Genomic DNA, 14,262 nt, shown 5'->3' on the forward strand with positions numbered 1-14,262 from the left:
AATATCCCCTATCTTACGATCTATACCGGGCAGAAATGAAGTTTTTTATGTGGATTATCTTCTTGCTGATAAACAACCAGATGTTACTAAGAAAGTAGCAAAATATTGTGTGGCGGCCATTGTCTGTAGAAAACAAATGATATACTAGATATATAATTAACTTGCAATTTTTTAATCTTTTAGCTTTACTTGTTTTAAATCTTTTAAATGAATTTTACTGTATGAATTATGCCATATGTTTGAATTAGTCTATTTTCCAGTCTAGTGTCTTTTACTTTTGTACGTTTTCCTCTTGTATTGGTCTTTGACCGTAATAAACAGTATTAATAAACCGTAATAAACAGTAAACATCAACACTGTTATCACCTAGCCCATTAGCGTTCATAGCATCTTCATTTAGCCACTGGTGCAGCTCTATGAAAACAGATGCATAAATAACTTGAGGTATTATAGCAGGAGCTAAGGATATTGCTCAGCTAAGTGGTACGGCAGTCAATGGTAAAATAAATACTTGGTTTATGTCCACAGCTGTTTTAAATAGCCATCCTATTTTAATATAGGCATCCTGGAAGGAAATGTGTTTTTATAAGGGGGGGGAACTGCTCTTTGGAGAGGCAGCAGCACAGAGGAGGAAATAAAGGCAAATATTCTCTTTGGAATCTTACCATTATATCATTGGAGACAGTATTATCATAGTGCTGTTTTGCTCTGCACACCAATTACCTTTAATATTGAGTATATTAAATTGCATCCAGCAAATTCCAAAAGATAAGCCCAGATTCAATTATTGCCTCCATTAACTTGGCATATGCGCCTCAGTTTGTGCAGGTTTTTTTAGTATGTGGCAAACAGCTTGCAATGCTCTTCATGTCAAAACAAAACATTAAAAATGCTTCCTCGTGTCCTGGGGTGAATGTGCTGTTCTTCTGGAAGCTCCAAAGAGAGTTAGAAAAACAATGTAATCCTTGAATGAATATTAATATCTTAGATTGTGCCGGCATTTCTTGCGAGAACTCTGCATTTTATTACTCTGGCTTTGGGCATTGTCTAAAGAAAATTGAAAGTGTGAAAAGCTCTTAGTTGGTTATGATTTTGCATGATGTGAGCATGGTGCCTTTGGTGTTCCCTGGCACCTGGAAGAAGGCAAAAAGCACACCTCAGTGGATGCTTACTAAAACTGAAGCTTGGCACAGTGGCACACCCTAGATATAGGATTGGAGCTTAATCTCATCAGTATCAATGGGAAGTGCATCTTTAACTTTCCACTTTAATTCCATTCATTGACACGGGTCTTCACTAGAAATAAGGTTCACTGGACTAGGCCCATATGATGAAATATTTCCCATCCTGATTCTTTTGTTATTGCTTTTCTCATCTTATTTTCTCACCAGAAATAAGGCTTACTTTTCCACCAAAAGGGAACACTACACCTGTGGCCCCATCTGTACTATACATTTAAAGTAGGGTTGGCAGGCTCAGGGCCTGAGAATGATTCTGTATCTTTAAGAGAAGAGAAAATTCAGCCAAGTGCAGGTTTTCTTGCAACACTGTAATGGGAAAAACCACAAGGTGAAATTCTCCCTTCCCCCTGCACAACTTTTAAAGATACAGAAGACCTCTTGGAGGCTGGGCCTGGCAACCAAGACATCTTCTGTATCTTTAAAAGTTGTGCAGGGGGTAGGGAGAATTTCACCTTGTGGTTTTTCCCATTACAGTGTTGCAAGAACACCTGCACTTGACTGACTTCTCTTCTCCTAAAGATACAGGATCAGTCTCAGGCCCTGAATCTGGCAACCCTACCCTGCATGGGGGTTGCCAGGTCAGAAGCATCCCAAAACCTGAGATTTCAGGGGCGGGCCCTAGTGATGTCAGGGGGTGGGCCCGAATGATGTCACGGGGCGGGCCTGAGTGAAGTCGTGGCAGGCCTGAGTGAAGTCATTAAGCAAGATACATTAAGCATCAATCACAGTTGCTTGGAGCATGCCATTTAAAAAAAATTATCTGATTGGAAATTAAGATAGAAATCTTAGCTAAAAGATGGAGCCTGGGTAGGGAACATTTAATCTAGCCTACTTGCTTTCGGCAAGAAGGGTTTAAGTGCCTTCAGGCCAGACCAGTCACTAGAAGGCCGCTGTAGAAAGAAAGGAGCCTAGTGTTGTGGAGATGTTAGATGGGAGCACTCAGGAGTAAAGATGGATGCCCCCAAAGAGCTGCAATTCTAAACACACTTACTAGAGGACTAAGCCCCATAGAACTCAACAGGACTTACTTCTGAGTAGATATAGTTTGGATTGTGCTGTTGGTAAAGCTTGACTAGGGATTCTCTGCAAAGACAGCCATATCCAAGCAGGATTGGCAACCCCCTGCCTGGAATGCCCTGCCCTTATCTTTTAATGTGGCTGCTTCAAACTTCTTTACAGATTTGACCCTTCATGTCAGAAAGAGAATGAGTAAGAGTAAGAAGATTCTCTACCCTTTCTGTCTACCCTGTGGGCTGCTATAAATTCACTTTGACAGCCAACCTAATTCCAGTGAGTAATAACTGACAGAGAAAACATGCATGGTTTGGTCTACCTTCATGGGCAGCAGCTTGGGAACAACAATTGCAGCCATGCTTCCAAATATGTGAATTCTCTTTTACCACTATTGGGCAAGAAACAAACTGCCATGAAACCAACAAGGTGCATCATCAATGGATTTTAGGGGATTGAGCTGAGCGCATGCAACGACTGCTGTTGCTTCTATGGATGTAAGAGAGTGAGGTTAAAGGTAAATGAAATGCAAACAAAATGAAAAACAAAAGACAGTGATGCTTTCCTAAATGCAATACCATACCAACCACAACAAGATCCCTATGAGACAACTCAGCATCCCACAACCAGTCAGGATTCATAACCGAAGAAAACTAAAAAAAATCCTGGCAGCCAGTCAGCCATGGTCACAGAAATCCCCATGAAGCACAACCTGACCCAGGGGCTGCAGTTAGTGCAGAATGCTGCGGCATGATTGCTGACATGAGTGAGATCCTATCAGCACATAATACCTCTGCTCTAAAATCTGCGTTTGTTGCTGATTTGCTACCAGGCCAAGTTCAAGCTTTGCGTTCCATGTTATGGGTGCCACATAGTGCTTGTTCTGCTCTTGTAAGAAAACAGTCTTGTAATGTAGCAGCACCTGTGCTTTGGAACTCCCTGCCTATCCAGGCATGTAGAAGCTATTGTGTTTTTAAATCTGTTTTTAACTCATTGTTGGTTTTATTATTTTGAATATTTTTAAATACCTGTCTTTAACTGTTTTTGCCAAAAAAATTGTTTTAATTCTTTCTGTAAACTGCTTTGAGATTTACAATAAAGCAGTATATAACTGTTGTAAATAAAATACATAAATAAATTTTGGAGTCACTGTGGCCCTTGAGTCTCTTTCCACTTTTAGGAACAAAGGAATTTGCCTTATACTGACTCAGGCCATTGGTACCACATAGCTCTGATGACATGGACTAGCATTGGCTCTCCAGGATTTCAGGCAATAGTCTTCTCCAGAAATTGAATTCTGGGCCTTTGCATGCAAGCATATGTCTTACCAATAAACTACAACCTTCCTCCCCTGTTTAAAAAATTATTTTTTTAAATTGTTCTTTTCAATTCACTCTTGAATGTACATCATACCTAGGGCAGATCCACACCATTCATTTAAAGCACATTCAACACCCATGAAACACATGAATCCCACCACAGAATCATGGGAACTGCAGTTTGTTAAGGGTGGTGAGAACTATAGCTGTGAGGGGGAAACTACACTTCCCAGGATTCTTTGGGGAAAGTCATGCGCTTTAAATGCGAGCTGAATGTGCTTTAAATATATTGTGAGATCTACTTAATAAATTTTGCCAGCATGTAAATTGTTTTAATTAATTTTTCAAAATGGAAATGAGCTCTAAAGTGTAGTGGGTGACCATGGGCTACTCACCATCTCTCAGCCTGTCTGTCCCTCAGGATGAAAACAATGGAGAACCATGACCACTGCAAGGAAGAAGGGCACACTTAAAATGTAGAGGAAGTATTGTACAACCATAGTGTGAAATCAGATACTTATTGGGACACAGTATGAAAAAATATTTATATAAGCATGACCATCAAATATGTTTATTATTTACACAACTTGTAAAGATATTTGTAGTGCAATCCTATGTTTGTTTACTCAGAAGCAAGTCCCAATGTATTCAATGGGGCTTACTCAAACAGGAAAATGTCCAGAGAACTACAGTCTCAAGTGATAAGGAACTTGTTCTTTTAACAAGCCTTTTAATTTGAGACCTTATCCCAGTCTGTGTTTGTGTTGGAATTGCTTTTTGATGTTTTTAAACCTTTTTTTAAAAAAGATGTGTTTAAAGCTTTTTTAAAATGTTTTTAAAGATGTTTTGTTTTAATATATTTTAAAGTCTGTTTTTATGATGTTTTGATGTGTTTTTAACACTTTTGTTTGCCACCCTGGGCTCCTACTAGGAGGAAGGGTGGGATATAAAATAAATAAATAAATAAATAATAAACTTCATTCACTCAACCCAAAATTCAGAATCATGCCACTTTAAGCTGTTTTGCAACTGTTTATACTTATTTTATGGTTATTGGATTTTAAAGGGATTATTTCTCATTGTGGTTTCCAATCACCAACCCTACCTCACAGGATTGTTGGAAAGACTCCACACAGACACACACGTAGGTGTAAAAATACACCCCATATAATAGTTTATTGTCAAACCAGTTGGTCATTGCAGAACATTTTTTTTAATCAGTATTAGTTTCCTACATAATAAAAACTGTGATACCTAAGTATGCCCTGCCTAATTGCTTTAAAAATAGGATTGGAGGGGGAGAGAAAGATTTATAACACAAATACAATTCCTTGCTTTGTTCATAATTTACAGCACAATCCTAACCATGTGTACTCAGAGTAAATCCTATTGAATTCAATGGAGTTTACTCCAGGTACATGGGATTAGCATTTATTTACTCCCAGAAAAGCAAGTATTTCATTAAATACTTTAATACTGCGAAGGTCTTCAAAGCACTACCCTCTTCAACAGCCCAGGGTCTGACTCTTGCACACAAGAGGGAAAAAAACTAAAAGCCATATACTTACTTACTCAAACTGAAAATCTCATAACCACCATTTTCTGAATTGCAATGAAGTCTAGGCACTGCCTGGGTCAACAAATCACAACCCTGGCTTCACTTTTTGGCTACAATCCTGAAAGGGCAGGGGTTTGAGTTATGACCGGCTATTACAGATCTGTTAAACAGATTTAACAGTCGTGAGGGGGTGGCTTGGGAACCAGACCACCTAGAAACTTATTTTTTTTAAAAACTGAAGCGGAGAGTCCGGAGATTAAGGTGACTCACCCGGAGACCCGAAGAGGACCCCCAAAAGCCAGAGTATCCAGCCGAAAACCAGACACCTGTTAACCGTACCCTGCATCCTTCACAAGCTACAGTTTCCAGGATTCTTTGGGGGAAGCCATGACTTTTTAAAGTGGTATGACACTGCTTTAAATGCATAGTGTACATGGGGCTTGTGTGTGGACAGTGAAATAATACTTGTTTAGGAATTGCTTGGTGAACTGATTCTTCAAATGTTCATTATTTCTAACTATTTTTGTAACTATTATTTATAACTATTATTTAAAATATATAGTTTTAGTTAGACATTGCAGATTTATTTATTTATTAGATTTATTAGTTGCTCATCCGGCTGGTTGTCCAGCAACTCTGGGCGACGTACAGAATAAAAACATACAAATACATTAAAACATTAAAATCTCAGCAGTAGTAATAAACCTAACCCACCCCAAAAGCCTGTCTGAAGAGCCAGGTCTTCAAGGCCCGGTGGAAGCTCATCATAGTGGGGGCATGATGGAGATCGTTTGGGAGGGAATTCCACAGAGTGGGAGCCGCAATAGAAAAAGCCCTCTCCCTAGTCCTCACCAGTCTAGCTGTTTTAACTGGTGGGATAGAGACGAGGCCTTTTGAGGCTGTTCTTGTTGCTCGGCATCCTTGATGAAGCTGGAGGCGCTCTTTCAGATAAACTGGGCCAAGACCGTATAGGGTTTTAAAGGTCAAAACTAACACCTTGAATTGGGCCCGGAAAATAACTGGCAACCAGTGCAACTCCTTCAGCACTGGAGTGATGTGATCTCACCAGCAGCTGCCTTTGATCAGGCGAGCCGCCGCGTTCTGTACCAGTTGCAGCTTCCGGACCATTTTCAAGGGTAACCCCACGTAGAGTACATTACAGTAGTCTAGGTGAGAGGAGACAAGGGCATGTACTACTGATGGGAGCAGATCGTTTGGAAGGTAGGGGCGCAGCCTCCGTATCAGATGGAGTTGATACAGCGCCGCCCGGCTCACAGCCGAGACCTGAGCCTCCATGGACAGCTGGGAGTCGAGAATGACCCCCAGGCTGTGGACCTGGTCTTTCAGGGGCAATTGTACCCCATTGAGGACCAGGTCAACTTCCCCCAACCTTCCCTTGTCTCCCACGAACAGTACCTCGGTTTTGTCAGGGTTCAGCCTCAGCTTATTCCTTCCCATCCAGATGATGGTGTATTTGCAAAGTTATCTTAAAGCTTAACAGTATTCACTTGTATAAGGTGTCCTGAATTTCAGCTAGGGGATTGGACCCCAGTTTTCTATAATTCCAAGGCTGAGTCAAGATATTTTGCTTCCTGAAGCAAAGGACAAGATAGTGCCCATCCCATGTAGAGCGTTGACCAGATTGACAGCTGAAACATACTTCATGTCAGTATCCCATTTGACCTAGATCCTTGAGAGATCTCTTTGGAGGAAGAGAGTTGGGCCCTCACAGTAGTCCAAAGGTATTCTGAAGAGCACCATCTCAGGGATACCTTGTTTGGGGCCCCAAGGGACCCTTCTGGCCACATCCTGATCCCTGCCTTGATCCCCAATTACCCTCCTTTGCCACCACCCCAACACACCAGGTGTTGGTCATGGACACTTCAGTTCTAGTGATGGGACATCATCCTCCATTGCACCTGGAGGCAACAGGCTAGTTTAAGGTGTTCAGGGCAGGCTGTTGGGCATACACAGCTCTGTCTTCCAACATTGTGGTACTGCTCCCTGTCACCAGAATCTGCTGCCGGAGGTAGCTGTCCACCTCACTTTGCCTAATGGTAGGGCCAACGCCGTGTAGATGAAGAACTACAAATGCTGCATTCAGAGAATTCACTGTTATATTAAGAATGAACAATCCACATCAGATTATTTGCATTACCAGGTTTGACATTGCTGAACTCCTTTTTAAGGCAGTGGCGTCTATAACCCAGCTGTATTCCACTTCACCAGGAGGAACATTTCTGTGGTCGTCCTGGTATATTTGGGAGACTGGTATTTTATTCATCCACCCATTGATTCAAATTGATTTTCTCTCCTGCCTTTCTGTGAAAGGCCTCTAAGGTGAGTCACAACAATTAAAAAACAATAACATAGTTGGGCATCCATAGCATATATGCAGCCTGAAGCCTTCTGGAAGTGAACTGGTCCCTCTCTGACACCCCTGCTAACTCTGGTCAGCTTAACATGTCACCCAGAGGCTGGGGGGGGGAAGGAAGGGTGACCTCATTTTCACCATGGAATTAATGGAGTCACAGTAGACACCAGTGGGTGTCCAAAAGGTGGGACTAGGTGTCTATTTGGACACACAATTATTACCTAAAAATGCCTTGTCCTCAGGTCTTTTGTCAGTGAGTCTAAAGTCCAGTAATTGGAATCCAGTGGCAGAGGTGCTGTGCCCCCTTGGGGTTTAGAGGATGAGAGGTGGGCTCTGACGCCAGTGGATTCACATGGGAAAGACTCGGAGTAAATCTGTCTCCTTCTTGGAGCAGCTATTGTAGGAGGATGCTGCATCTGAGGATTCCTGGTCTGGGCCATGGCCAGAGCTTGGAAGATTACTTTTAAAAAGTAATAAATTACAGTTACAGTTACATGGCCCAAAAAAAGTAGTAATTACCGTTACAATTACAATTGCTCTGAAAGTAACTGATTACTTTACTTTTACTCAAAAGTAATTGCTACAATTATATTTTAGTTACTTTAAAAAAATTGCCTACTAGGTGCTGCCCTTGGCTGCTGCACATCTAAGTAGCCTAAAACAACATTAAAAATAAGCACACACACACAGAGGGTAGTAGAATATTTTTTTTATCCATAAGATTAACAGAATGGCATAACAGAATCTTACATCCCCTCACCCCACCCCCAGCAATGATGATACCCCAACACACATTTTTTGTATATATATATTGCCTCCAGCTCTTTTCGCCTTCCACTCCTGTCAATTTTTAAACAATTGTTTTCTCCACGCCATCTCGCTCTCCACCTCCTCCCTCATTGCCTCTTAAGCACCCATAGAGCATGAAGGAAGAACAATGCTGCACAGAAGCCCAATTTGAAGCACATGATTTTTATTCACAAATCAGAGGAGCAGAAGACTTCCCCTGCTCCCCCCCCCAAGTAATGCACAAAAGTAATGCTGGAAACATTACAATTACTCCTCAAAAGTAAAGACGTTACTACTCGTTCTATTACCAGCAAAATGTAATGAAGTTACCCACTCGTTACTCAAAAAAGTAATAAATTACAAGTAATTCGTTACTTGTAACTAGTTACTTCCAAGCTCTGGCCATGGCACCATACAAATGGGGCTGACCCAAGACATTTTGGCATCTGAGGGGGGTGGAGCCCCCATTCCCCATCCCCTGCAATAAATGTATAACAATACATTAAAATTGGTAATTTATTTGCTACTATTTACTATTTAGTGGTGCCCAAACTTTACTGTCTGGGGTAACATGTTTCACTTTGCATAACAGCAGGACCACTATGGACAGAATAGCAGGTAATTATCCTGGGTTAACAATCCCAATTTTCATCAAAGAATCCTGGAGTTCTTCTGCCTTATTATCTATTTTCGGTGACTCACAGGTCACCATGTATCTCTATAGCCATAGGCATTCAGTTGGGGAATAATGAAGAAATATACATAAATGCATATTAGATAATATATAAATAAATAATTAGATAAAGATAGCAGCAGTATTATGTTGGCAGGCTCCACCACCCCCAACCTACACACATTCATGAAATCGTGCAGAGAACCCCTGAAAAGGGTTTACAAACTATGGGAACTTGAACCACAAGAGACAATTAGTCTTCTTTATGTGGATGATTATTCCAGAATAAAAGAAAAGAAAGATGCAACTCCTGATTGGACTATAAACTGTGTTGTCTCTTTTTCAACTCTGATTCATTCAGCTAAGGTCACTGGCACATGGGAACAAGTAGACAAATTGGATGTCCATGTAAATTTGGAGGCTAACAACACGGTTGAATAATCAGGTAGGTATTGAACTTTTCTGCAGGTTTCTCCTACTAAATTGTATAGGCTGTAGTCCTGCTCCAGTATAATGAATGGGAACTTTGTCATTAACTTCAATAGGAGCAGGATTGTGCTCATAGACTAGATAGGCAATGCTAGTATCACTGATATAACAAAGTATTAGATCTCAGGTGATGGGGAGCAAGCTACAACCAGATTACTCTGTACCCTTCTACAAATTACTTCACTTCCTGACTTCCCTTCTGTTCTATATCTGTCTTAATAATTTCACACACTGTGGGAACAGAGAGTCTTAGAACAATGGACTCTCAATCTACTGGCACTTCTGTTCCTGCTGCTAGAAATGGAGGCCAGCAGTTGAAAGTCCATCTTGGCAGAAACATTCAAGGTTGGACTGAAGTGTCTGAACAAAGAAGAATGGCAGGTTTTTACAAGAAATCCTTGATTTTAGAGGTGATGAGCTAGAATGTTATTGAATAAACACCGCAGAATATTGAAAGCAGTTTCTATTTATGACAAAACAAAAAAGACTGAATAACACAACAATGTTAGTTTCACCCGCTGTTACCCATTTTAGTGTAGAGTATGAGTGGCTTGTCATAGAAGAGCAAAGGAAGGGGTTTACTTAATGCTGTGTATGTAAGCAGATGCTACCTGTAATTATTTCATAATGTGTCACACAGTAAGAGGTTGATTGGTGTGCTCAGGGATGTGGAGGGAAAAGCCATGCAATAGGTGGAATTACACATACATCCTTGAATTCTAGCAAAAATGTGTGTGTGCACGTGTGTAATAAAGGATTGCATGCTGCAAGGACCCTGCTCTGCTGTGCACAGACACATTTCATATTTTCACACTCCTCTGGGCTCTTTGTTAATGACTCAGAATCAGTGGCATTGGGTAGGCTTTGCCCTTGCTACCATGGTATCCCTAAGTGTGGCTCTTTACCTTTTTCCATAGATGAAAGTGGCAAGCATACATTAATAGGTGTGAAGCAGGATACTTTATTAAGGTCAGAGCTAAACCTCTTTCACAGCCACTGATGACCAAGTTGATTCTTCTCTGCATTGTCCCATCCCTGGATTTTTTTGGCCCCTAGTCTGTTTTAGACAACATCCAGGGACTTAACTGTGCACCACCATACAGTCCAGTCCCCAGAGTCCCCACTCCTTCTTACCACTTATTTTAGGAGAAACTCTGCTGCAGGCCTATATTTAGAGGCCTGTCAGGGAGCTGTCTAAAACCCTGCTTAGAATTCAGTTGACTCAGCATAGTCGTCGCAAACCTGTCAAACTCCCTCCTGACCAGTGGGCAGAAGGCAGAGAGGCCAACAGTAGGTGGAGCCAGAGCCAATGACAGGTGGAGCCAGGCTGGTGAGGACAGGTTGAGGGCAGGCTGAAGGTGGTAGGGCAGTGCCCAATTTCCACAAATTGGCCAGCTTCCACTGCTCCTGCCTGAGATTAGACAGGCACCCTCCTTGTTGAACTTCAGACACATGATAAAGACTTTCTTCTTCTGGCAGGCTTTTAGGGTAGCTTATGGTTTTATGATTTTTATTGTTTTATTTTCTTTATTATTATTTTTACAAACACTGCTTAGAAATGCCAATGATTAAGCAGTATTAAAAATTGCCTTAAATAGGTAAATAAATTTACCATCACATGTATGGACTCTGAACTGAGGGATCTCAGGCTTCAACAGACAATACAACTAGAGTGCAACTGAAAGTTGGGTGACCTGTCAGATAAATAGATAACTTAAGATACTGCCCAGACCACTGCGGTTGTAAAAGGGCATGGTCTTTGAGCAGCTCACAGAGTCACACCATTCACATGAAAGATCTATTGATGGACTGGAGCATTTCAGACTGCAGACAGGAGTTACATAGTTGAATGCTTTCATTTTAAAATAATAAGAAGACTTTCTTGTACATATAAAACTAGGAAAGTAAAATTGTATATAGCAAGGAGTTGTAACCTATGGATTGTGTTGTGTAACAGTTAGAGTGTTGGACTAGGACCTGGGAGTCCAGGATTTGAGACCCCACTCAGCCATGAAGCTCACTGGATGATCTTGGGCCAGTCATTGCCTCTCAGTCTAACCTTCTTCACAGGGTTGTTATGGGGATTAAATGAGGAGGGGAAGAACCATGTGCACAATTTTGAGCTCCTTGGAGAAAAGGTGGGATATACATGCAGTAAATATAAATTTACCTTGACACATTTATTTTGCAAATATAGGAGTGTTGTGGTGTTGATTTTAATATAAAGGATATTTATTTATTTATTTGAGTTATGTATATTCCTCTTTTTATGTTAGTCATTGGCTTTCAACAACTAATAAAATGTACTGGGTTGTATTCAGCTAAGTCCTGCTTATAGTGGACCCACTGAAATTGATGAGCCTAAGTTAGCCATTTCTATTAACTTCAGTGGGTCTACCCTGAGTAGAACTGGCACTGAATTCCACCCCTAGCAATAAAACACTGCAAAAATATCAATGATATAAAAAATCAGTATAAAATAAAGAGCATTAAAACTAGGATAAAAAGAGACCAGCAAATTAATTATAAAATGCCTTTTGGATAAAAACGGAAATAAAATGTGTAATCTCTTACCTGTAGTTTAAAGTGGTACAGCCCAGAAAAAGAAATTGGACTTTATGAGAACCCTGATTGTTTGCTTCTGTTCACAATCAGAGAGCTTGAAAACTATTTTAGCTAGCATTCCAAACAATGTGATGAGGACCAAAAATAGATTCCATAAGGGAAGTTGAAAAAAGCCTCTCAAAGGAAGGCTTTTTCTTTCCCAAATGTAGGGAGAAAAATATTTCAAGAAACAGGTTTCCTTGGTTGTTCTTTGTGATGTTTACAAAAGGCTGGTTGCTGCAGAACCTTGATCATACAGAAATCTAGCAAGATACAGATCAATACAAATTGTTTACCATTGGAGATGATTTCAGCAGTGTCCTAGTTAAACCACAAGCAGGAAGTAAAACCATTTACTTTGACGTTAAATGATATTGTGCAAGGGCAGGCATTCTTTAACATTGAGAAAATGTTTAAGCACCAGTCACCAAAGTTGGGTAGGTTATTTGACACCATTCTTCTTTGTCCTTATCCCAACAAAGCAGATTACATCAAAGCACAATTGTAGGGCCAGGGTAGTTTTAAAGTTCTCTGGAGGAAGGTCTTTGAAGAACTGCCAAAATGGAAAACCACCTTAACATCACAGCTGATCAGCACAAATTTGGCGGAAGGACCATGGCTCAATGGTAGAGCACTTTCTTTGTATGAAGAAAGTCCCAAGTTCATTCCCTGGCATCTTGAGCTAAAAAGTAGCAAGTGGTGTCAGGGAAGACTTCTTTGCCACAAACTGGGCACTGCTGCCGCCACACACTACTGGGCTAGCAGGGCAAATTGTCTGAAGTGGTACAAGGTAGTGTCTTGTGCCTCTGTGTACAACAAGCTGAGGATGAGTAATGGAGACTCGTAGGAATAGAACTGGATGCCACACTCTGTCCTCATCTGCACTATACATTTAAAGCAGTGTCATAACACTTTAAACAATCATGGCTTCCCCCAAAAAAGTCTGGGAACCGTGGTTTATTAAAGGTTGTTGACAGACTCCCTATTCCCCTCACAGAGCTACAATGCCACAATAGACTACAATAGAGTGGTTTAGGAGTAAATTCCTCTTCCCAGGAAACTCTGGGGACTGTAGCTCTGTGAGGGGAACAGGGGGTCTCCTAAGAATTATAAGCACCCTTAACACATTTTACAGTGGTATGATACTGCTGTAATTGTTTAGTGCAAATGGGGCCTCTCATACTTCTGCAGCAGTATCAGTGGCCCTGATTTGCTGTGGGGCAGGAGACACTGATGTGAGAAATAACAATGTGATCCAGGCCCTTACACATTGTGCTGCAGTAAATATATGACTAACATTGTTATGAGCTTTTGTGCTCTATATTTTAAAGAATGTTATTTTGTAGATTTCATGGATCCTTTATCTTATTTGACTTTGTTGTAAACTGTCCTATGGCCTCTGCAAGACTGATATATACATCATATGCATACGTGCTCAACTACGTGCTCAACTACTACTGCACGGGCAAGCTGCATTGCCCCGCCAACGTCTGCGGGCTGCTCTTTGAGAAGGAGCTAGCCTTCTGGGGCATTGACAAGACCGATGTGGAGCCCTGCTGCTGGATGACCCACAATGACGCTGAGGAGGTGCTGGACATCTTCGAGGTGCCCAACCTCATCACCGGTGAGCTGCCCCCCAAACCCGACGACAAGGAGGAGCTGGCCGCCAAGCGCCTGGGCATTGAGGATATGGGTGCCATTGGCACCTCCACCACTGCCACCAATGGCTCCCTCCTCAACGGCAAGGACAACCACTGGAAGAGTCTCAAGCTGTGAATGTGGGTGCTCTTTGAGAACCCCTACTCTTCTAGAGCCACCAGGGCTCCTGATAATCTGATACCCTAAGACACAGCTTACTTAGCTTGTGTGTAAATCCAGCACTGGCCATCCGCTACCCCATGTCTTACTATCTGAGCAACACCGAGGTCTACGCCGAGTACCTTGCCCTCGAGCAGTACCAAGCTGCCGCCGCCGCCACAAAGAAGGGAAAAGGAGAAAAGTTTTTCCTCTGTTCTTGTTGTATTGTATTTCATTGTTTTTGTTGCATTGGATTTTTACTGTATATTTTTTACTGATTATTTCTTATGTAATTTTTTTTGGTAATATGTTTTATAATATTTTGTTCACCACTTTGGGGGGCTTTTGGACAAGAAGTGGTATATAAATAAACTATAATAATAATAATAATAATAATAATAATATTG

At 41.2% G+C, this 14,262-nt stretch overlaps 1 pseudogene; it reads left to right on the forward strand.

The window, feature by feature from the left end:
- The first annotated feature begins 13,450 nt into the window (after positions 1 to 13,450).
- LOC133363644 (potassium voltage-gated channel subfamily C member 2-like) lies at positions 13,451 to 13,903 on the forward strand (annotated as a pseudogene).
- Positions 13,904 to 14,262: the final 359 nt, after the last annotated feature.

The sequence above is a fragment of the Rhineura floridana genome, chromosome 9 (assembly GCF_030035675.1).
Source record: "Rhineura floridana isolate rRhiFlo1 chromosome 9, rRhiFlo1.hap2, whole genome shotgun sequence".
NCBI classification, from domain to species: domain Eukaryota; kingdom Metazoa; phylum Chordata; class Lepidosauria; order Squamata; family Rhineuridae; genus Rhineura; species Rhineura floridana.